Genomic DNA, 25,716 nt, shown 5'->3' with positions numbered 1-25,716 from the left:
CAGACTCTGGAGGCGTATTTGAGGTGTTTTGTCTCTTCTGATCAGGATGATTGGGTGACCTTCTTGCCGTTGGCTGAATTTGCCCTTAATAATAGGGCTAGTTCTGCCACCTTGGTTTCGCCATTTTTCTGCAACTCCGGTTTCCATCCTCGTTTTTCCTCGGGACATGTGGAGCCTTCTGACTGTCCTGGAGTGGATTCTGTGGTGGATAGGTTGCAGCGGATCTGGAATCATGTGGTGGACAACTTGAAGTTGTCACAGGAGAAGGCTCAGCGTTTTGCCAATCGCCGCCGCGGTGTGGGTCCCCGACTTCGTGTTGGGGATTTGGTATGGCTGTCTTCTCGATTTGTTCCTATGAAGGTCTCCTCTCCCAAATTTAAGCCTCGATTCATTGGTCCTTACAAGATATTGGAGATCCTTAATCCTGTGTCCTTTCGCCTGGATCTTCCGGTGTCGTTTGCCATTCACAACGTATTTCATAGGTCCTTGTTGCGGCGGTACGTTGTGCCTGTGGTTCCTTCTGCTGAGCCTCCTGCTCCGGTGTTGGTTGAGGGCGAGTTGGAGTACGTGGTGGAGAAGATCTTAGATTCTCGTCTCTCCAGGCGGAGGCTTCAGTACCTGGTCAAGTGGAAGGGCTATGGTCAGGAGGATAATTCCTGGGTGGTCGCCTCTGATGTGCATGCGGCCGATTTAGTTCGCGCCTTTCACGCCGCTCATCCTGATCGCCCTGGTGGTCTTGGTGAGGGTTCGGTGACCCCTCACTAAGGGGGGGGTACTGTTGTGAATTTACCTTTTGGCTCCCTCTAGTGGCTACTAGTGTTTTTACTCTGGGTATGTCTATCATCCCTTGTATGCTCACCTGGGTCGTTAGGTCAGGGGTGTTGCTATATTAGCTCCCTGGACCTTCAGTTCAATGCCTGGCAACGTTGATATCAGAGCTAATCTGTAGTGCTCTTGTCTACTGATCCTGGTTCCTACTTGATTAAGCTAAGTCTGCTTTCTTGCTTTTTGCTATTGTTTTTGTTTGCATTTTTGTCCAGCTTGTACATAATCTGTATCCTATCCTTGCTGGAAGCTCTAGGGAGGCTGGAGTTCTCCCCCCGGGCCGTTAGACGGTTCGGGGGTTCTTTAATCTCCAGTGTGGATTTGAGTTAGGGTTTTTGTTGACCATATAAGTTATCTTACTACATTCTGCTATTAGTGAGTGGGCCTCTCTTTGCTAAACCTAGTTCATCTCTGTGTTTGTCATTTCCTCTTACCTCACCGTTATTATTTGTGGGGGGCTTGTATCCAACTTTTGGGGTCTATTCTCTGGAGGCAAGAGAGGTCTTTGTTTTCCTCTTCTAGGGGTAGTTAGTCCTCCGGCTGGCGCGAGACATCTAGCGACCAACGTAGGCATGTTCCCCGGCTACTTCTAGTGTTGGCGTTAGGAGTAGATATATGGTCAACCCAGTTACCACTGCCCTATGAGCTGGATTTTTGTACTTCGCAGACTTGCTGATATCTCTGAGACCCTCGCCATTGGGGTCATAACAGTGAACGCTCACGCGACCAATCACAAGCCGCGACGTCATCGAAGGTCCTGAACCACACCGGCATCTATAGGAACAGATGCCGCTGAGAAGATTGGCTGTCTGCAGAGGGTGAGTATAACCATTTTTTAATTATTTTTAAACATTCTATCTTTTACTATAGATGCTGCATAAGCAGCATCTATAGTAAAAAGTTGGTCACACTTGTCAAACAGTATGTTTGACAAGTGTGACCAACCTGTCAGTCAGTTTTCCAAGTGATGCTACAGATCGTTTGGAAAACTTTAGCATTCTGCAAGCTAATTACGCTTGCAAAATGCTAAAAAAACGCGAAAAAAACGGGAAAAAAACGCAAAAAAAATGCGGATTTCTTGCAGAAAATTTCCGGTTTTCTTCAGGAAATTTCTGCAAGAAATCCGGACGTGTGCACATACCCTAACAGGTCACAGTGCTTTCTTTTGTCGGTGACTCTGTGAAGTAACAGTGTTCGCTTATACCGTCATATAGTGCCATTTGCTAGCAGCAGGTTCCTCCTGCACGGTGGACCCCGGGCTGCGAACGCACCAATAACTTCATCTATTTACTCAGTGCGTTCCGCTAGCCCTAACACATATGGTATAAAAAATATGAATAAAAAGTGAATCAATCAAATGGAAAGGCAGCACACACCTTGGGAGGAATAAGGAACCTGTGACAAACATGTCATATGAACAAAAATTCCACAGATCAAAGATTGCTTTTTGAGTGTACTATTTAAGCCATATGACAGAGTAAAAGACTAAAAAAAATAAACTAAGTAAAGAGTTATAGAGCTACAGGTGTATCTCACAAAATTAGAATATCATCCAAAAGTTCATTTATTTCAGTTTCTCAATAAAAAAAAAGTGAAACTCATATATTAGAGCCATTACAAATAGAGTGATGTATTTCAAGTGTTTATTTCTGTAAATGTTGATGTATATGGCTTACAACCAATGAAGACCCAGAAGTCATTATCTCAGTAAATTAGAATACTTTATAACACCAGCTTGAAAAAAAATATTTTAACATCCGAAATGTTGGCCTACTGAAATGTATGTTCAGTAAATGCACTCAATGCTTGTTCAGGGCTCCTATTGCATCAATTACTGCATCAATGTGGCGTGGCATGGGGGCGATCAGTCTGTCGCACTGCTGAGGTGTTATGGAAGCGCAGGTTGCTTTGATAGCAGCCTTCAGCTCATCTGCATTGTTGGGTCTGGTGTCTCTCATCTTCCTCTTGACAATACCCAATAGATTCTCTATGGAGTTAAGGTCAGACGAATTTTCTGGCGAATCAAGCACAATGATACTGTTGTTTTTAAACCAGGTATTGGTGCTTTTTGGAGTGTGGACAGGTGCCAAGTCCTGCTGGAGAATTCAATTTCCATCTCCAAAAAGCTTGTCGGCAGAGGGAAGCATGAAGTGCTCTAAAATTCCTGGTAGACGGCTGCACTGACTTTGGTCTTGATAAAACACAGTGGACCTACACCAGCAGATGACATGGCTCCCCAACCATCACTGATTGTGGAAACTTCACACTAGACCTCAAGCAGCTTGGATTGTGGCCTCTCCACTCTTCCTCCAGACTCTTGAACCTTGATTTCCAAGGTCTAGTGTGAAGCATCCACAATCAATAATGGTTTCGGGAGCCATGTCATCTGCTGGTGTACGTCCACTGTGTTTTATCAAGACTAAAGTCAGTGCAGCCGTCTACCAGGAAATTTTAGAGCACTACATGCTTCCCCTGCCAACAAGCTTTTTGGAGATGGAAATTTCATTCTCCAGCAGCACTTGGCACCTGTCCACACTGCCAAAAATACCAATACCTGGTTTAAAAACAACATATTTCATATATTTCATGTTTGAATACTATAGCGGTACAGAGTCATACTTTTGTTAGTTATGTAAGTAGACTACAGACCTAAAATTTCTATAATTTGCTCAAGAGGCAATTTAAGAATATCCCTTTAAGTCACACATGTGCTGTGAAAATCCACATATCAAACTACACTATGACATATACTGTATATTGGGAGAAGTCCTTGGCAGGGGGAAATTATACATGAGGTATGTCATGTCATTAGGAACGTCCACAGAAGATGTCCAACTCACAGAAATACACAGCATACGATATCCTCCGGATCGCAGCAAGGAAACAAAAGAGTCCACATCCGAGACCGGTTTCTGTGGGCGACTGCACTGCCATGTACGCTGAGGGGTGCCAGGCCTTTTGGCTCTGCTTGCCTGGGTTGCCTCACCCAGGTGGGGCTCTGCAGAACCTTCCGCTCTGCATGCTTGCAAGATCAAACTGACACACGCAACCCTCAGCTTCAGGGGCTTTTACAAGGAAACTGTGGCAGTAGGCCACACGGAAAACCCAGCTGGGAAGGAAACGGACCGCCCCACTACCATCCTTTAATCTGTTTCAAAAATAAAAGTTTTCTTAAATCTGCCTTGGACAAATAGCTTGCCCCAGACCAACACTTATTTTTATTTTGCATTGCAATCACAGCTTTGCCTGTGACTGCAATGCACTCCCACAGAATCAATACACCTCTGTGCGCATCCTGGGGGGGACACATAGCGACCCTCGCATATGACGCCGGTCATTGCATCACATAGGATATAAAATTATTTTTAAGAAACCTTAGACCCCCATAAAACCCTTTAAAGGGAATCTGTCAGCAGGTTTTTGCTACCTCTTCTGAGACCAGCATGATGTAGAGAAAGAGACACTGATTCCAGTGATGTGTCACTAAGTTTACTGGGTGCAGAAGTTCTGGAAGTTTTATAGATTTAGCAATAGCAGAGCTGAGAAAGCTAACCCCATACACACCAGGCTCTGTATATACAATGTCTTTTGACAGCGAGCTGCTTATCACAGAAGAGAGCCAAGTCGGACGAGTACTCATGCGCCAGCAAATCACAGCAATGATAATGTCCTGTTGATAAAACCTTCAATGTAGGTAAACAACAGCACACAGCCTGATAAGTGACACATCGTTTAATTCAGTGTTTTAACCCTTACCTCATGCTTTTCTCAGATTACATATATAAAAAAAACTGCTGACAGATTACCTTTAACGGGTTTATTTGTAAAGGTAACTAGGCAAAAACATGTAGAATGTATGTAGAGTTTACACAAGGTCATAATTGTAAACCACTGCTGATGATGATATACATTACAGCTCCAACATGTATTTCAAGATCTTATACAAGTAGCAGGGGGAAGCCTCTAAGAGGAAACGTTACTAGCAATCAGTATTTCAATGAACATAATATAGGAAACGTTTAGCATCATAGTGTTTTCTTACCTACTTCACTTATCTCCTATACATGTTTTTCTATGTCTAATATTTTTAGCAGGTAACTGAACTTTTATCCATTTCAGACAGTAAAACCTCCCACATGTGCATAACAAAGTGCAGTGCATGCCGAATACACTTTTTCATCATCGTCGTGCAAGGGTCATAGTTAAGCATAACAACAATCCAGATGTAGTTTTCAAACACAGATATGTATGTTACATGTTTTACAAATGTGAGCTTATCATAAAATGTCTGAAGTCCTAAATGGCTTTGACAGTTTCACTGAAAGAATACGATGCATGTGTTATGCCTGATCTTAAATCATCTGATCCCCAGATTAGCATTAGAGTTTCCTCAGCTGGTCGGGGGGCATAACAGGCAACAGAAAGCTTAGTTATGACCCCATAATTGAAGCAGTCTTGGGCTTCTGGACTATTTAGTATATACTTAGGACGAGCACATGCTTTCCAGGAGAGGCTGTATAAAATATTCTAAAAAAATATATTAAAAAAATCAAGGTTGTAGAACATTCCTTTTACAAGAGCAACAATTAGACTCTTCGTATGCTTTTACCTTGTGTTTTTTTGTCATACAACTCCGCTTTACGACTGTATTTTTATCCTGATGATAATGTGCGTTTGAAGTAAAAATAAAAAGGCAGCAAGTAATTATAATAATAATTCAGACAGTAGGTTGTACACCTATGATAGGAAAATACAAATTATATAGATGTTACAAAATCAAGTCATTGTAGATATAAGGAACCTTGATAGCAAACTTTAGTGCTTGAATCCACTAGGGAGTTCTCTTCAATAAAGCCACTAATGCATTTCGGATAATACATTTATAATTACAGAGTGCGCTGTGCCCCGCTGTTTGGAAGTATGATTGTTAAACAATGGCAGAGATGTAAGCGGAAAGCCTATTAAATCACAACTACCATAACTCCTATTATCCTTAAAGGGAACTTCTGAGCAATAAAAAAAAAGTATTTACCTGGAGACAGAGTTAATCTGCAGGTAAACACTGTTTAAAACACGAACAGCAATCTAATTGGAAGTGCAGCTGCAGGGAGAAAATTAATTTATATTCTCCCTCTAGCAAGTCGCTTCCACTCATCAGGTCATCGCTGGGGAAATCAAAGGGCAGTGGGAGCAATTAGAGATCGCTCACTGTCTAGAGAATACTGACTGTTCATAGGCCCAGTACGAGCAGCTGCAGGGAGAACATAACTTGCTTTTCTCCTTGCTATCGCACTTGCAATTAGACTGCCAGATAGGCTTGACACAATATATATGCAGATCTCCATAATAGCTGCAGGTAAATACCATTAGTTTTGCTGACAGGTTACCTTTAAGTTGATACATAAAGCAAAGGAGAGGAAACATTATCTAGTACCTTTATCAAAAAATATTTGTCCCATATTTTATATTTTGATCTGAATTTTAAAGCGCTAATCCCAAGAGAGCTAGTTATCCCCTATTCATAAGATTGCTGACAATGAGTGGATGCGCACCTTTGCTCTGCTGTGCCCAGTTCCCAGTTTCTTAAGGGGTCCCAGTGGTCCCAGTAGATGGACCACCAACAATCTTTAAGTCAGCCCCTATCTAATAAATAGGGAATAGCTTGTTATCTTGGGAATTAACCTTCAATACCTTAGTGCAAAATAACGTACATTTACATTAGTGCTAGGGTCACCATGTATGCAGGCGGTTCAGGACCTGAACTTCCTCCACATGAGGTAGATGCTACTGTAGATATGTTGCATTGCTTGCACCTGTCTCTAGCAGTAGTGGCTGGAGCTAGACACCTATCAATGCTGTTAACCATTCATGTGCCGCTTTCTATCTAGGATGGCAGTAATTAAATGAAGTGGATGCCAGTGCGCATGATCACCTGCTCCCATTTGCTAAATGCGACAAGATAGTTGGGCAACGATAAGCTACCTTGGCAGCTGGGGGCCTGCTAAAGGATCTCGTTGGTTCTGTCTTGGTACTCCTGTGAAGCTTAGCCGTAAACTAAGTATTTGAATTATACAGCATAAGTGATCAGACGATTGCACGTTCAAGTCCCTTGAGAGGACCAAACAATAAATTAAAAAAAATCTGTATTAAAAAAATATTAAGATGAAAAAAATTGAAATATTAACCCCTTCATGACCCAGCCTATTTTGGCCTTAATGACCTTGCCGTTTTTTGCAATTCTGACCAGTGTCCCTTTATGAGGTAATAACTCAGGAACGCTTCAACGGATCCTAGCGATTCTGAGATTGTTTTTTCGTGACATATTGGGCTTCATGATAGTGATAAATTTAGGTCGATAATTTCTGAGTTTATTTGTGAAAAAAGCGGAAATTTGGCAAAAATTTTGAAAATTTCGCAATTTTCACATTTTGAATTTTTATTCTGTTAAACCAGAGAGTTATGTGACACAAAATAGTTAATAAATAACATTTCCCACATGTCCACTTTACATCAGCACAATTTTGGAAACAAATTTTTTTTTTGCTAGGAAGTTATAAGGGTTAAAATTTGACCAGGGATTTCTCATTTTTACAACAAAATTTACAAAACCATTTTTTTAGGGACCACCTCACATTTGAAGTCAGTTTGAGGGTACTATATGGCTGAAAATACCCAAAAGTGACACCATTCTAAAAACTGCACCCCTCAAGGTGCTCAAAACCACATTCAAGAAGTTTATTAACCCTTCAGGTGTTTCACAGCAGCAGAAGAAACATGGAAGTAAAAAATGAACATTTAACTTTTTAGTCACAAAAATGATCTTTTAGCAACAATTTTTTTATTTTCCCAAGGGTAAAAGGAGAAACTGGACCACGGACGTTGTTGTCCAATTTGTTCTGAGTACGCTGATACCTCATATGTGGGGGTAAACCACTGTTTGGGCGCACGGCAGGGCTCGGAAGGGAAGGAGCGCCATTTGACTTTTTCAATGAAAAATTGGCTCCAATCTTTAGCGGACACCATGTCGCGTTTGGAGAGCCCCTGTGTGCCTAAACATTGGAGCTCCCCCACAAGTGACCCCATTTTGGAAACTAGACCCCCCAAGGAACTTATCTAGAAGCATAGTGAGCACTTTAAACCCCCAGGTGCTTCACAAATTGATCCGTAAAAATGAAAAAGTACTTTTTTTTCACAAAAAAATTATTTTAGCCTCAATTTTTTCATTTTCACATGGGCAACAGGATAAAATGGATCCTAAATTTTGTTGGGCAATTTCTCCTGAGTACACCAATACCTCACATGTGGGGGTAAACCACTGTTTGGGCACATGGTAAGGCTCGGAAGGGAAGGAGCGCCATTTGACTTTTTGAATGAAAAATTATCTCCATCGTTAGCGGACACCATGTCGCGTTTGGAAAGCCCCTGTGTGCCTAAACATTGGAGCTCCTCCACAAGTGACCACATTTTGGAAACTAGACCCCCCAAGGAACTCATCTAGAGGCATAGTGAGCACTTTAAACCCCCAGGTGCTTCACAAATTGATCCGCAAAAATGAAAAAGTACTTTTTTTTCACACAAAATTTCTTTTAGCCTCAATTCTTTCATTTTCACATGGGCAACAGGATAAAATGGATCCTAAAATTAGTTGGGCAATTTCTCCTGAGTACACCAATACCTCACATGTGGGGGTAAACCACTGTTTGGGCACATGGTAAGGCTCGGAAGGGGAGGCGTGCCATTTGACTTTTTGAATGGAAAATTAGCTCCAATCGTTAGCGGACATCATGTCGTGTTTGGAGAGCCCCTGTGTGCCTAAACATTGGAGCTCCCCTACAAGTGACCCCATTTTGGAAACTAGACCCCCCAAGGAACTTATCTAGATGCATAGTGAGCACTTATAACCCCCAGGTGCTTCACAGAAGTTTATAACGCAGAGCCGTGAAAATAAAAAAATAATTTTTCTTTCCTCAAAAATGATTTTTAGCCCAGAATTTTTTATTTTCCCAAGGGTAATAGGAGAAATTAGACCCCAACTGTTGTTGTCCAGTTTGTCCTGAGTGCGATGATACCCCATATGTGGGGGTAAACCACTGTTTGGGCGCACGGCAGGGCTCGGAAGGGAAGGCACGCCATTTGGCTTTTTGAATGGAAAATTAGCTCCAATCATTAGCGGACACCATGTCGCGTTTGGAGAGCCCCTGTGTGCCTAAACATTGGAGCTCCCGCACAAGTGAACCCATTTTGGAAACTAGACCTCCCAAGGAACTAATCTAGATGTGTGGTGAGCACTTTGAACCCCCAAGTGCTTCACAGAAGTTTATAACGCAGAGCCATGAAAATAAAAAATAATTTTTCTTTTCTCAAAAATGATTTTTTAGCCCACAATTTTTTATTTTCCCAAGGGTAACAGGAGAAATTGGACCCCAAAAGTTGTTGTCCAGTTTCTCCTGAGTACGCTGATACCCCATATGTGGGGGTAAACCACTGTTTTGGCACACGTCGGGGTTCGGAAGGGAAGTAGTGACGTTTTAAAATGCAGACTTTGATGGAATGCTCTGCGGGCGTCAGGTTGCGTTTGCAGAGTCCCTGATGTGCCTAAACAGTAGGAACTCCCCACAAGTGACTCCATTTTGGAAACTAGACCCCCAAGGGAACTTATCTAGATGTGTGGTGAGCACTTTGCACCCCCAAGTGCTTCACAGAAGTTTATAACGCAGAGCTGTGAAAATAATAAATGTGTTTCCTTTCCTCAAAAATATTTTTTTAGCCCAGAATTTTTTATTTTTGCAAGAGTAACAGGAGAAATTGGACCCCAAAAGTTGTTGTCCAGTTTCTCCTGAGTACGCTGATACCCCATATGTGGGGGTAAACCACTGTTTGGGCACATGCCGGGGCTCGGAAGGGAAGTAGTGACGTTTTGGAATGCAGACTTTGATGGAATGGTCTGCGGGCATCATGTTACGTTTGCAGAGCCCCTGATATGCCTAAACAGTAGAAACCCCCACAAGTGACCCCATTTTGGAAACTAGACCCCCCAAGGAACTTATCTAGATGTGTGATGAGCACGTTCAACCCCCAAGTGCTTCACAGAAGTTTACAACGCAGAGCCATGAAAATAAAAAATCATTTTTCTTTCCTCAAAAAAGATGTTTTAGCAAGCAATTTTTTATTTTCACAAGGGTAACAGGAGAATTTGGACCCCAATATTTGTTGCCCAGTTTGTTGTGAATACGCTGATACCCCATATGTGGGGGTAAACCACTGTTTGGGCGCACGTCATGGCTCGGAAGGGAAGTAGTGACATTTGAAATGCAGACTTTGATGGAATGGTCTGCGGGCGTCACATTGCATTTGCAGAGCCCCTGATGTGCCTAAACAGTAGAAACACCCCACAAGTGACCCCATTTTGGAAACTAGACCCCCGAAGGAACTTATCTAGATGTGTGGTGAGCACTTTCAATCCCCAAGTGCTTCACAGAAGTTTATAACGCAGAGCCGTGAAAATAAAAAATAATTGTTCTTTCCTCAAAAATTATGTTTTAGCAAGTAATTTTTTATTTTTGCAAGGGTAACAGGAGAAATTGGACCCCAACAGTTGTTGCCCAGTTTGTCCTGAGTATGCTGGTACCCCAAATGTGGGGGTAAACCACTGTTTGGGCACACGTCGGGGCTTGGAAGGGCGGGAGCACCATTTGACTTTTTGAACGCAAGATTGGCTGGAATCAATGGTGGCGCCATGTTGCGTTTGGAGACCCCTGATGTGCCTAAACAGTGGAAACCCCTCAATTCTAACTTCAACACTAACCCCAACACACCCCTAATCCTAATCCCAACTGTAGCCATAACCCTAATCACAACCCTAACCCCAACACACCCCTAACCACAACCCTAACCGCAACACACCCGTAACCCTAATTCCAACCCTAATCCTAACCCTAATCCCAACCGTAACCCTAATCCCAACCCTAACCACAACTGTAACCCCAACACACCCCTAACCCTATCCGTAACCCTAACCACAAGCCTAATCTTAACCCTATTTCAAACCCTAGCCCTAATTCCAACCCTAACTCTAATTCCAACCCTAACCCTAAGGCTATGTGCCCACGTTGCGGATTCGTGTGAGATCTTTCCGCACGATTTTTGAAAAATCTGCAGGTAAAAGGCACTGCGTTTTACCTGCAGATTTACAGCAGATTTCCAGTGTTTTTTTGTGCGGATTTCACCTGCGGATTCCTATGGAGGAACAGGTGTAAAACGCTGCGGAATCCGCACAAAGAATTGACATGCTGCGGAAAATACAATGCAGCGTTTCTGCACGGAATTTTCCGCACCATGGGCACAGCGGATTTGGTTTTCCTTAGGTGTACATGGTACTGTAAACCTGATGGAAAACTGCTTCGAATTCGCAGCGGCCAATCCGCTGCGGATCCACGGCCAATCCGCTGCCAATCCGCGGCCAATCCGCTGCGGATCCGCGGCCAATCCGCTGCGGATCCGCTGCCGATCCGCTGCGGATCCGCGGCCGATCCGCTGCGGATCCGCGGCCGATCCGCTGCGGATCCGCTGCCGATCCGCTACTGATCCGCTGCCGATCCGCTGCGGATCCGCTGCCGATCCGCTGCGGATCCGCTGCGGATCCGCGGCCGATCCGCTGCGGATCTGCGGCCGATCCGCTGCGGATCCGCGGCCGATCCGCTCTGTGTGCACATGCCATAACCCTACCCCTAACCCTAACCCGTAACCCTAACCCTACCCCTAACCCTACCCCTAGTTCTAACCCTAGTTCTAACCCTAACCCTAGTGGAAAAAGAAAAAAATATATTTTCTTTATTTTATTATTGTCCCTACCTATGGGGGTGATAAAGGGGGGGGGTTTATTTATTATATTTTTATATTGATCGCTGTGTTAGAACCTACCACAGCGATCAAAATGTACCTGTAATGAATCAGCCAGCCGGCTGATTCGGCGGGCGCACTGAGCATGCGCCCGCCATTTTGGAAGATGGCGGCGCCCAGCGAGGAGACGGACCGACACCGGGAGCCTAGGTAAGTATAAGGGTGGGGAGATCGGGGCACGGGGGGGGCGTCGGAGCACCGGGGGGTGACATAGGAGCAGGGGGGGAGCGGGCAGGAGGACGGGTGTTGTGGATTCTGTTTGTGGGCTCCCTCTGGTGGTTGCTGCTGGTACTGGGTGACTTTGGTGGGTTGCGGCCTTTGGTTTCCACCTGTCCATCAGAGGCTGGGTGTTTCCTATTTTACCTGGCCTTTCTGTCATTCCCTTGCCGGCTATCAATGTATTCAGATGTGCTCTGTTTGGTTCCTGCCTACCTGCTCCCAGATCTTTCAGGATAAGCTAAGTGCTGATTTTCAGTTGTTTGGTTTTTTGTCCAGCTTGCTTATTATGTCTCTATGCTAGCTGGTAGCTCTAGTGGACTGAGGTTCTCCCCATGTGCCATGAGTTGGCACATGGGTTCTTGTAATCTCAGGATGGTATTTTTGATTAGGGTTTTTTGCTGACCGCTCAGTCCCCTTTTGTATCTTTCTGCTTTCTAGTTTACAGCGGGCCTCAATTTGCTAAAGCTATATATATCATCTCTATGTGTGTGCCTTCCTCTCATTTCACCGTCAATACATGTGAGGGGGCAACTATATCTTTTGGGGTTCATTCCTCTGGAGGCAAGTGAGGTCTTATTTTCTCTGCAGTACTAGTTAGCTCTTAGGCTGGTGCGTGGCGTCTAGAACCAACGTAGGCACGCTCCCTGGCTATCTCTAGTTGCGTTTGTCAGGCGTAGGGCAGCGGTCAGCCCAGGTTCCATCACCCTAGAGCTCGTCCGTTATTTATTTGTACTTTGTTTGTCCTGTGCTATCCCTAGCCATTGGGGATTCATGACAGTATAGCCGGCCCACAAAGTGTTAATATTTTGGGCTGAAGCAGGAGAAATAGAAGTGTTTAAGGGAAATTTTTTTTTTTTTTTCCCTTCAGAGTTTTGCTGCCTAGCCCTTAATTGCTGTCTAGCTGCTTCTTACCTCCTCTTAACCCTTGAATGGCTCTGATCTTAGCTGTTTAACATGGATGTCCAGAGTTTGGCTTCCAGCCTGAGTAATCTCGCGGCAAAAGTTCAAAACATACAGGATTTTGTTGTTCACACTCCCATGTCTGAACCTAGAATTCCTATTCCAGAGTTCTTTTCTGGAGATAGATCTACCTTCCTGAATTTCAGGAACAATTGTAAATTGTTTCTTTCTTTAAAATCTCGCTCCTCTGGAGACCCTGCTCAACAGGTCAAGATTGTAATATCTTTCCTGCGGGGCGACCCTCAGAATTGGGCATTTGCATTGGCACCAGGGGATCCTGCATTGCTCAGTGTGGATGCGTTTTTTCTGGCATTGGGATTGCTCTATGAGGAACCTAACCTGGAGATTCAGGCTGAAAAGGCTTTATTAGCCCTCTCTCAGGGGCATGATGAAGTGGAAATATATTGTCAAAAATTTCGGAAATGGTCGGTGCTTACTCAGTGGAATGAGTGCGCCCTGGCTGCAAACTTCAGAAATGGTCTTTCTGAGGCCATTAAGGATATTATGGTGGGGTTCCCTACGCCTACAGGTCTGAATGAGTCTATGGCTATGGCCATTCAGATTGATCGGCGTTTACGGGAGCGCAAACCCGTGCACCAGTTGGCGGTGTCTTCTGAACAGGCACCTGAGACTATGCAATGTGATAGAATTCAGTCCAGAAGTGAACGGCAAAATTATAGGCGGAAAAATGGATTGTGTTTTTATTGTGGTGATTCAGCTCATGTTATATCAGCATGCTCTAAACGCACAAAAAGGTTGATAAATCTTTTGCCATTGGTACTCTGCAGCCTAAGTTCATTTTGTCTGTGACTCTGATTTTTTCACTGTCTTCCATTTCCGTCGATGCCTATGTGGATTCGGGCGCTGCCCTGAGTCTTATGGATTGGTCATTTGCTAAACGCTGCGGTTTTAGTCTGGAGCCTCTGGAAGTTCCTATTCCTCTGAAGGGAATTGACTCTACACCATTGGCTATGAATAAACCGCAGTACTGGACACAAGTGACCATGCGCATGACTCCCGTTCATCAGGAGGTGATTCGCTTCCTTGTACTGTATAATTTACATGATGTACTAGTGCTTGGTCTGCCATGGTTACAAACTCATAATCCTGTCCTGGACTGGAAAACAATGTCTGTGTTAAGCTGGGGATGTCAGGGGGTTCATGGTGATGCACCTCCGATTTCAATTGCTTCATCTACTCCTTCTGAGATCCCTGCGTTTTTGTCTGACTATAGGGATGTTTTTGAGGAGCCTAAGCTCAATTCGCTCCCTCCTCATAGAGAGTGTGACTGTGCTATAGAATTGATTCCTGGCAGTAAGTTCCCTAAGGGTCGTTTATTTAATCTGTCACTGCCAGAGCATACTGCTATGCGGAATTATATTAAGGAGTCCTTGGAAAAGGGACATATTCGTCCATCTTCGTCCCCTCTGGGAGCAGGTTTTTTTTTCGTGGCAAAAAAAGATGGTTCCCTGAGGCCTTGTATAGATTATCGCCTTTTGAATAAGATTACAGTCAAATATCAGTATCCATTGCCATTATTAACTGATTTGTTTGCTCGCATTAAGGGGGCTAGGTGGTTCACTAAGATAGATCTTCGCGGTGCGTATAATCTGGTGCGGATAAAACAGGGTGATGAGTGGAAAACCGCATTTAATACGCCTGAGGGCCATTTTGAGTATTTGGTAATGCCTTTTGGACTCTCCAATGCTCCGTCAGTCTTTCAGTCCTTTATGCACAATATTTTCCGTGAATATCTGGATAAGTTTATGATTGTGTATTTGGATGATATTTTGGTGTTTTCTGATGACTGGGAGTCTCATGTTCTACAGGTCAGGAAGGTGTTTCAGGTTCTGCGGGCCAATTCTCTGTTTGTGAAGGGCTCAAAGTGTCTCTTCGGAGTCCAGAAGATTTCTTTTTTGGGGTACATTTTTTCTCCTTCTACTATTGAGATGGATCCCGTCAAGGTTCAGGCTATTTGTGACTGGACGCAACCTACATCTGTTAAGAGCCTTCAGAAGTTCTTGGGGTTTGCTAATTTTTATCGTCGGTTCATTGCTAATTTTTCCAGTATTGTTAAACCTTTGACTGATTTGACTAAAAAGGGTGCTGATGTTGCTGATTGGTCTCCTGCGGCTGTGGAGGCCTTTCAGGAACTTAAGCGCCGGTTTTCTTCTGCTCCTGTGTTGTGTCAACCAGATGTTTCACTTCCTTTTCAGGTTGAGGTTGATGCTTCCGAGATTGGAGCGGGGGCGGTTTTGTCGCAGAGAAGTTCTAATGGCTCGGTGATGAAGCCATGTGCATTCTTCTCTAGAAAATTCTCGCCCGCCGAGCGCAATTATGATGTGGGTAATCGGGAGCTTTTGGCCATGAAGTGGGCATTTGAGGAGTGGCGTCATTGGCTTGAGGGTGCTAAACATCGTGTGGTGGTCTTGACTGATCACAAGAATCTCATTTACCTTGAGTCTGCCAGGCGTTTGAATCCTAGACAGGCTCGTTGGTCGTTGTTTTTTTCTCGTTTCAATTTCGTGGTTTCATACCTGCCAGGTTCAAAGAATGTAAAGGCAGATGCTCTTTCCAGGAGTTTTGTGCCTGACTCTCCTGGAGACTCTGGGCCTACTGGTATCCTTAGGGATGGGGTAATATTGTCCGCCGTATCCCCAGACTTGCGACGTGCATTGCAGGAGTTTCAGGTGGATAAACCGGATCGTTGTCCACCAGAAAGACTGTTTGTCCCGGATGATTGGACCAGTAGAGTCATCTCCGAGGTCCATTCTTCTGTGTTGGCTGGTCATCCTGGAATATTTGGTACTAGAGACTTGGTGGCCAGGTCTTTTTGGTGGCCTTCCTTGTCTAGGGATGTGCGTACCTTTGTGCAGTCTTGTGAAGTGTGTGCTCGAGCTAAGCCTTGCTGTTCTCGGGCCAGTGGGTTGTTGTTATCCTTGCCCATCCCGAAGAGGCCTTGGACGCACATTTCCATGGATTTTATTTCTGATCTCCCGGTTTCACAGAAAATGTCCGTTATCTGGGTTGTGTGTGACCGCTTTTCTAAGATGGTTCATTTGGTGCCCTTGCCTAAGTTGCCCTCCTCCTCTGAGTTGGTCCCGTTATTTTTTCAGAACGTGGTTCGTTTGCATGGGATTCCGGAGAATATCGTTTCTGACAGGGGATCCCAGTTTGTGTCTAGATTTTGGCGGACGTTTTGTGCCAAGATGGGCATTGATTTGTCTTTTTCGTCTGCATTCCATCCTCAGACGAATGGCCAGACGGAGCGAACTAATCAGACCTTGGAAACTTATTTGAGGTGTTTTGTTTCTGCTGATCAAGATGACTGGGTTGCTTTTTTGCCACTGGCCGAATTTGCTCTTAATAATCGGGCTAGTTCTGCCACGTTGGTCTCTCCTTTTTTTTGTAATTCGGGGTTTCATCCTCGTTTTTCCTCTGGTCAGGTGGAGTCTTCGGATTGTCCTGGAGTGGACGTGGTGGTGGACAGGCTACATCAGATTTGGAATCAGGTGGTGGACAATTTGAAGTTATCTCAGGAGAAGACTCAGCAGTTTGCTAATCACCGTCGCCGCGTGGGTCCCCGACTTCTTGTTGGGGATTTGGTGTGGTTGTCTTCTCGTTTTGTCCCTATGAAGGTCTCTTCTCCTAAGTTCAAGCCTCGGTTCATCGGTCCTTATAGGATCTCGGAGATTCTTTACCCTGTATCTTTTCGTTTGGATCTCCCAGCATCGTTTGCTATTCATAATGTGTTCCATCGGTCGTTGTTGCGGAGGTATGAGGTACCCGTTGTTCCTTCGGTTGAGCCTCCTGCTCCGGTGCTGGTGGAGGGAGAATTGGAGTATGTTGTTGAGAAGATCTTGGATTCTCGTGTTTCCAGACGCAAACTCCAGTATTTGGTTAAGTGGAAGGGTTATGGTCAGGAGGATAATTCCTGGGTGGTCGCCTCCGATGTTCATGCGACTGATTTGGTCCGCGCCTTCCATAGAGCTCACCCTGATCGCCCTGGGGGTTCTCATGAGGGTTCGGTGACCCCTCCTCAAGGGGGGGGTACTGTTGTGGATTCTGTTTGTGGGCTCCCTCTGGTGGTTGCTGCTGGTACTGGGTGACTTTGGTGGGTTGCGGCCTTTGGTTTCCACCTGTCCATCAGAGGCTGGGTGTTTCCTATTTTACCTGGCCTTTCTGTCATTCCCTTGCCGGCTATCAATGTATTCAGATGTGCTCTGTTTGGTTCCTGCCTACCTGCTCCCAGATCTTTCAGGATAAGCTAAGTGCTGATTTTCAGTTGTTTGGTTTTTTGTCCAGCTTGCTTATTATGTCTCTATGCTAGCTGGTAGCTCTAGTGGACTGAGGTTCTCCCCATGTGCCATGAGTTGGCACATGGGTTCTTGTAATCTCAGGATGGTATTTTTGATTAGGGTTTTTTGCTGACCGCTCAGTCCCCTTTTGTATCTTTCTGCTTTCTAGTTTACAGCGGGCCTCAATTTGCTAAAGCTATATATATCATCTCTATGTGTGTGCCTTCCTCTCATTTCACCGTCAATACATGTGAGGGGGCAACTATATCTTTTGGGGTTCATTCCTCTGGAGGCAAGTGAGGTCTTATTTTCTCTGCAGTACTAGTTAGCTCTTAGGCTGGTGCGTGGCGTCTAGAACCAACGTAGGCACGCTCCCTGGCTATCTCTAGTTGCGTTTGTCAGGCGTAGGGCAGCGGTCAGCCCAGGTTCCATCACCCTAGAGCTCGTCCGTTATTTATTTGTACTTTGTTTGTCCTGTGCTATCCCTAGCCATTGGGGATTCATGACAGACGGGGGAGCGGAGCACAGGACGGAGGGGACCGGACCCCATAACGGAGCACTGGGGGGGCGATCGGTGGGGTGGGGGGGGTCACTTCAGGTTTTCCAGCCATGGCCGATGGTATTGCAGCATCGGCCATGGCTGGATTGTAATATTTCACCAGTTTTTTAGGTGAAATATTACAAATCGCTCTGATTGGCAGTTTCACTTTCAACAGCCAATCAGAGCGATTGTAGCCACGGGGGGGTGAAGCCAACCCCCCTGGGCTGAAGTACCACTCCCCCTCTCCCTGCAGATCGGGTAAAATAGGAGTTAACCCCTTCACCCGATCTGCAGGGACGCGATCATTCCATGACGCCACATAGGCGTCATGGGTCGGATTGGCACCGGTTTTCATGACGCCTACGTGGCGTCAAAGGTCGGGAAGGGGTTAAAATTTGAATCATCTCTTTTATTTTTCCAATACAAATAAAGAAATTTATAGTTCCTTCAGACAGGTCCTGAGAGTTCACAGCCAATGAACTCACTGCACTTATTTGACATCAGCGTGGTGGGAAATTTTTCCACAGTGCACCTGCTTACGTCAGAAAGGTGAAGTGAGTTCATTGGCTGTGAACTCCCAGGACCTGTCTCACGGCACCATGAGTAGGAGAACTTTGTCACGCTCGTGGTGCTGTCAGACAGAGAATAGGAGTTCACATGGAGACACTGAGCACATGCTGCTCAGTGTCTCTGCTGGATGGCAGGTTGTATGGTCACATCATGCAACCATGCAGCCTGTCATTTAGATGTAGCAGAGCAAGACCCATCGTGGGACAAATGGATTATCATCTTCTCAGCGAAAAGGTGAGGAATATTGTTGTTTGTTTTTTTAACTCTTTTGCAGAAGATAATGGCGTCAGGGGAATGGACGATGTCGTAAGTATGGTTTAACTTAGATTTATTAAAGGAGTCTGTGTCATTCTTTCAATTAAAGGACTTTATTCTGGGTGTCTGTGTTTTTATACAATATAACTATGGGGTTAGTAATGGGGGGCTTCTTATTGATGCCTCTCCATTACTAACCTCAGGGCTTGATGTCACCTGACAATTCAAAGGTGACATCAACCCTCCCAAATATCACGCCACTTGCCACCGCTACAGGTCAAGTGGGAAGAGCAAGGCTAAGTGCCAGAATTGGCTTATCTTAGAGATATGCCTTTTCTGGGGCAGCTGAGAGCTGATGTTTTTAGCCTGGGGAGGCCAGCATCCATGGCCCCTTCCTAGGCTATTAATATCAGCCGCAGCTGTCTGCAAAGCCTTTGCTTGTTTTTAATTATAGGGGGACCCTATGTAATTTTTTCGGGAGTCCCCATTTTAATAGCCAGTAAAGTCTAAGTATACAGCTTTGAGCTGATATTAATACACTGGGAAGCTCCATGGCTATTATTCCCTTCCCAGGCTATAAACATCGGCCCCCAGCTGTCTCTCTGGTTAAGAAAATTACATGGGAACCCAAACCATTTTTTTCTGAAAATAATCTTTTAATTATTAAATACATGTACAGTAAGCTGCACACTCACACACTGTACTAATTGTATATGTCACTGATAGCTATATATCTACCTATTCTATATGTATTTACTGTATGTAATCCATCTCTTTTATCTTGTCGGCACCTGCTGTGATTTTACACTACATGGCTGCTGAATTGCTGACTTTTTTCTATCTATATATTTATCTATGTATGTATATATACACTGCTGAAAAAAATAAAGGGAACACTTAAACAACAGAATATAACTCCAAGTAAATCAAACTTCTGTGAAATCAAACTATCCACTTAGTAAGCAACACTGTTTGACAATCAATTTCACATGCTGTTGTGCAAGTGGAATAGACAACAGATGGAAATTATTGACAATTATCAAGACACACTAAATGAAGGAGTGGTTCTGGAGGTGGGGACCACAGACCACATCTCAGTACCAATGCTTTCTGGCTGATGTTTTGGTTACTTTTGAATGCTGGTTTTGCTTTCACGCTCGTGGTAGCATGAGATGGACTATACAACCCACACAAGTGGCTCAGGTAATGCAGCTCATCCAGAATGGCACACCAATGCAAGCTGTGGCAAGAAGGTTTGCTGTGTCTGTCAGCGTAGTGTCCAGAGGCTGGAGACGCTACCAGGAGACAGGCCAGTACACCAAGAGATGTGGAGTGGGCCGTAGGAGGGCAACAACCCAGCAGCCGTACCGCTACCTCAGCCTTTGTGCAAGGAGGAACAGGAGGACCACTGCCAGAGCCCTGCAAAATGACCTCCAGCAGGCCACAAATGTGCATGTGTCTGCACAAATGGTTAGAAACCGACTCCATGAGGATGGTCTAAGTGCCCGATGTCCACAGATGGGGTTGTGCTCACAGCCCAACACCATGCAGGACTCTTGGCATTTGCTATAAAACACCAGGATTGGCAAATTTGCAACTGGTGCCCGGTGCTCTTTGCAGATAAAAGTAGGTTCACACTGAGCACATGTGACAGATGTGACAGATTGTGGAGACGCCATGGAGAGCGATCTGCTGCCTGCAACATCCTTCAGCATGACCAGTTTGGCAGTGGGTTCAGTAATGGTGTGGGGTGGCATTTCTATGGAGGGCCACACAGCCCTCCATGTGCTCGCCAGAGGTAGCCTGACTGCCGTTAGGTACCGAGATGAGATCCTTAGACCGCTTGTGAGACATATGCTGGTGCGGTTGGCCCTGGGTTCCTCCTAATGCAATCCAATGCCAGACCTCATATGGCTGGAGTGTGTCAGCAGTTCCTGCAAGATGAAGGCATTGAAGCTATGGACTGGCCAGCCCATTCCCCAGACCTGAATCCGATTGAACACATCTGGGACATCATGTCTCGCACCATCCACCAACGTCATGCTGCACTACAGACTGTCCAGGAGTTGCTTTAGTCCAGGCCTGGGAGGACATCCCTCAGGAGTCCATCCGCCGCCTCATCAGGAACATGCCCAGGTGTTGTAGAGATGTCATACAAGCACATGGAGGCCACACACACTACTGAGCATCATTTCCTTGTCTTGAGGCATTTCCATTGAAGTTGGATCAGCCTGTAACTTCATTTTCCACTTTGATTTTGAGCATCATTCCAACTCAAGACCTCCATGAGATATTAGTTTTGATTTATGTTGATCACTTTTAGGTTTTATTTTTTCAACACATTCTACTATGTAATGAATAAAGATTTACAACTGGAATTATTTCATTCAGTGATATCTAGGATCTGGGATTTTAGTATTCCCTTTATTTTTTGAGCAGTGTATATATACAGTACAGACCAAAACTTTGGCCAAAAGTTTGGACTCACCTTCTCATTTAAAGATTTTTCCGTATATTCATGACTATGAAAATTGTACATTCACACTGAATGCATCAAAACTATGAATTAACACATGTGGAATTATATACTTAACAAAAAATTGTGAAACAACTGAAAATATGTCTTGTATTCTAGGTTCTTCAAAGTAGCCACCTTTTGCTTTGATGACTGCTTTGCACACTCTTGGTATTCTCTTGATGAGCTTCAAGAGGTAGTCACTGGGAATGGCCTTCCAACAATGTTGAAGGAGTTCCCAGAGATCAGAGATGCTTAGCACTTGTTGGGCCTTTTGCCTTCACTCTGCGGTCCAGCTCACCCCAAACCATCTCGATTGGGTTCAGGTCTGGTGACTGTGGAGGCCAGGTCATCTGGCCTAGCACCCCATCACTCTCCTTCTTGGTCAAATAGCCCTTACACAGCCCGGATGTGTGTTTGGGGTCATTGTCCTGTTGAAACATAAATGATTGTCCAACTAGACGCAAACCGGAAGGAATAGTATGCCGCTGCAAGATGCTGTGGTAGCCATGCTGGTTCAGTATACCTTCAATTTTGAGTAAATCCCCAACAGTGTCACCAGCAAAGCAGCCCCACACCATCACACCTCCTCCTCCATGCTTCACGGTGGGAACCAGGCATGTAGAGTGCACCTTTTCTGCGTCATGCAAACTTTTGGTCTGTACTGTATATATATATATATATATATATATATATATATATATATATATATATATATATATATATATATATATATATATGTGTGTGTCACTGAAATCTATATATCTATTCTATGTGTACGTATCTATTCTATCTATTCTATTCTAATCTGTCACTATGATTTTACTGTACACGGCTTTTCCAAGGAGATTGATGTGTACACATCAGACTGCACTCGCATGGTCCGAGTGCTATGCGATTTTTTTCTCGCACCCAGTGACTTCTATAGCAGAATGCGATCCAATTTCCGATTACATTTGCAGCATGCTGCAAGTTGTTTCCAGTCTGATCGTGATCCGATCTGAACTGGAAAAAGTCTGTATTAGGGGTCCTTGCCCAAACAGTAGGTGTTCAGCATGGACCCTGAACATTACAGAGATAGATAGATCAATAGATAGACTGTACATGTACATTGCTATAATCGCTTGCAATGCCTAAACGTAGAGGTGCACTAAAACAGTCCTAAAATGTTTTCCAATTAAACCTATAACCCCAATTCCCCAACTAGTAATATCTACACTAGTCTTCAACAACTGTATATTGCGCAGTTTTATTTTGAAAAAAGGATATTTATTGATCGCACTTTAGTTGAGACTCAGACAGTTTTCGCTTTCTCATGTAACCTATTTCTTATGGCAGCCAATATGCTTCTCTCTGTTCTATTCTCTATATATCGATCTGTACAGTTTGCCTTTGTTTCTCTCACATAGAATTTCACAACTATCTTTTCCTTCTGCCTTTTATGTTTCTGAAATAGATTGCTCCCATCTGCAATTACACCCTCTGACTGATTTTTTTTTCTCAATTTTCAATGATTTCAATCAACGACATGAACAATGTTACCGAACACTCACAGAGAAGAGCCTTTATATCTACAAATAGGAAAAACATGTAAATGTATTTTCTGGGACAACTACAGAACATCCTAACAGTATATTGTTGGTAAATATGTATCAGCGTGATATAGTTTTAATTTGAATCAAAAAAACTTGTTTTTACCTAATATACCCAGATTTCTCTTTCTGTAGTGTGATAACCAAGTAATGCATTAAAGCAGAGGTCTCAAATTTAGCTGGGTAAATACAGAAAAAAATGTGAATATGAAGGGCCACGTTCTTAGTGAAGAAGATTACGTTTTCAGTGATACCATTGTTATTTTGATCATTTTTTATGTTTTATAGTCTATAAAGTAATACAGTTTTACAATTAGCTCCGTATAGTAATTCTGGACCCAATCACAGGATAATTTCTCTTGTCCTGTAATAATGTCCCCAATCCTCTAATAATGTCCCCTGTTCTGTAATAATGTCTCCTGTCATGTAATAATGATCCCAATCCTGTTATATTGTCCCCTGTCCTATAATAATGTCCCGTGTTCTGTAATAATGTCTTCTATCCGGTAAGAATGTCCCCAATCCTGTAATAATATCCCTTAGCCTATAATAATGTCTTCTGTTCTGTAATAATATTCCCCAGCCTGTAATAATGTTGCTCAACTTGTAATAGTGTCCCCTCAGCCTGTAATACTGTCCCTCAGCCTGTAATAATATCCCTAATCCTGTAATAATGTCTCCTGTTCTGTAATAATGTCCCTCAGCCTGTAATAATGTCCCTCACCATGTAATAATGTCCCCTGTCCAGTAATACTGATTCTCACCCTGTTATAATGTTCCTCACTCTGTAAAATGTTCCTCACCCTGTAATAATGTCTCCAATCCTGTAATAATGTCCACTGTTCTATAATAACATCTCTTAGCCTGTAATAATGTCCCCAATCCTGTAAAAATGTCCCATGCCCTGTAGTAATGTCCTTCAGCTTGTAATAATGTCCCTTGTGCTGTAATAATGTCCACCATCCTGTAATAGTGTTCCCTGTCCTGTAATAATATCCCCAAGCTTGTAAATAATGTCCCATATCTTGTAGTAATGTCCCTCAGCTTGTAATAATGTCCCTCAGCCTATAATAATGTCCACCATCCTGTAATAGTGTTCCCTGTCCTGTAATAACATTCCCAAGCTTGTAATGATATCCCCTGCCCTGTAATAATGTCCTTCGGCCTGTAATAATGGTCCCCTATACTGTAATACTGTCTACTGCCCTGTAATAACATCCCTAGCACAATAATTTAATTATGTCTCCAATCCTGTAATAATGTCCTGTTTTATTATAATGTCCCTCAGCCCTGTTCTGTAATAATGTCCCTCAGTCCATAATAATGTCCTTCAGCCTGTAATAATTGTCTTCTGTTCTGTAATAATATCCCTCAACCTGTAATAATGTCCCTCAGGCTGTAGTAATGTCCACAATCCTATAATAATGTCCTCTTTTCTGTAATAATGGCCCTCAGCCTGTAATAATGTCACTCACGCTGTAATAATGTCCCCTGTCCTGTAATAATGTTTCTCACCCTGTAAAAATTTTCCACACCCTGTAATAATGTCCTCAATCATGTAATGTCCCCTGTTCTGTAATAATGTCCCTCAGCCTGTAATAATGTCCCTTAGCTGTAATAATGTCCACCATCCTGTAATAGTGCTCCCTGTCATGCAATAATATCCCAAGCTTGTAATAATATCCCCTGTCCTGTTATAATGTCATTTGTACTTTAATAATGGTGCCTGTAATAATGTTCCTCAACCTTTTATTAATGGTCCCTAATCCTGTAATAGTATCCACAACCAAGCCTGTAATAATGTCCCCAATCTTTTAATAATATCCCCAATGCCGTAGTAATGTCCTAATCCTGGTCCCATCTTATTGTAATGTTCCCATCTTTGTCCCCTTCTTGTAATAATGTCCCCATGTCTTTACAGACACATGAAAGAAAAATTAAAATCTTCTTTGCCTGACCTCAGTTCCCTCAGTGAGCAGCGCCCTCTTCCTCCTTCATAGCCTGGTGGCTTAGCAAGGATGTCACTCATAAGCGGTCTCGCTGGGACGCCGACCTCAGCGAACTGCATCAAAGCACATTTCCATTGGATGTGTGTCCGAGGAGAAGCGCTGATGGCGGTTGGTCCCTGGCTTGCTAGAAACGATTGTCTCAGGGGCTCAAGGGCTGCACATCTGAACCTCAGGGGCCGCATGCAGCCCGCCGGCCGCGTGTTTGAGACTCCTGCATTAAAACTTCAGCAGGGTTCATTTCATAAGATATGCACTCAAATGTGACGACTTTTAGACAATACAATAGAAAGAAAACAATATTATTTCATGTGCATAGTCTACATGTCACATCTTATGGGATGCTAATTAAAATGATTTATGCGTATTTCAAAAATATTTCATTTTGATTTTATTGTTTAGGTCTGGCAAGACATTTGAGCCATTTGAAAGAACACTACAACTCTTTGGAGAGCTTCGGTTTTCTAGGTTTCCATCACCCCCCAAGCTGGTTTGGGTTTCAGTCATGGAGATGGCGCCAGTGCTGGTTCAGTCATCACTCTGTGCTTAGGCTGTAACTGCGCCCTGACTGACAGCAGCATTAGGGCCAGCTGTCAGTCAATGCCAAGGGTGTGGTTACAGCCACTGCTCTGTACACTGAGCGATGACTGAGCCCACATTGGTGCCACACCTGTGGCTGAAACTTCCTGTTTTTATATACCATAGAGTTTAGAAGGATTCAACTGCTCTGTTTTTAATCACGTGATATCATAGACCTAATGGAAAAGAGAATGATTAACTGGGTAGAAAGGCAAAATGAGCAATTGTTACTACACAATGCTATATAATATGATGACTGCAATATATTTAGAGGATCAACATTTTGATGGGAGCGCTTCTTTAAAGGGCTCACAGTAGTTTAAAAAAAAATCATACCCTCTCTCATCGATCACCCAACCGACTGTAGTTACCCAATATCCACATGGTCTCAGCATCATAAAAGGTTAAAATGGCAAAGTGTTTGTAAAAATAAGTCACTTTGCAATGTACTGGTATT

This window comes from Ranitomeya variabilis, chromosome 2, assembly GCF_051348905.1.
Source record: "Ranitomeya variabilis isolate aRanVar5 chromosome 2, aRanVar5.hap1, whole genome shotgun sequence".
In the NCBI taxonomy this organism is placed as follows: domain Eukaryota; kingdom Metazoa; phylum Chordata; class Amphibia; order Anura; family Dendrobatidae; genus Ranitomeya; species Ranitomeya variabilis.
This window is presented reverse-complemented; position numbering follows the sequence as displayed.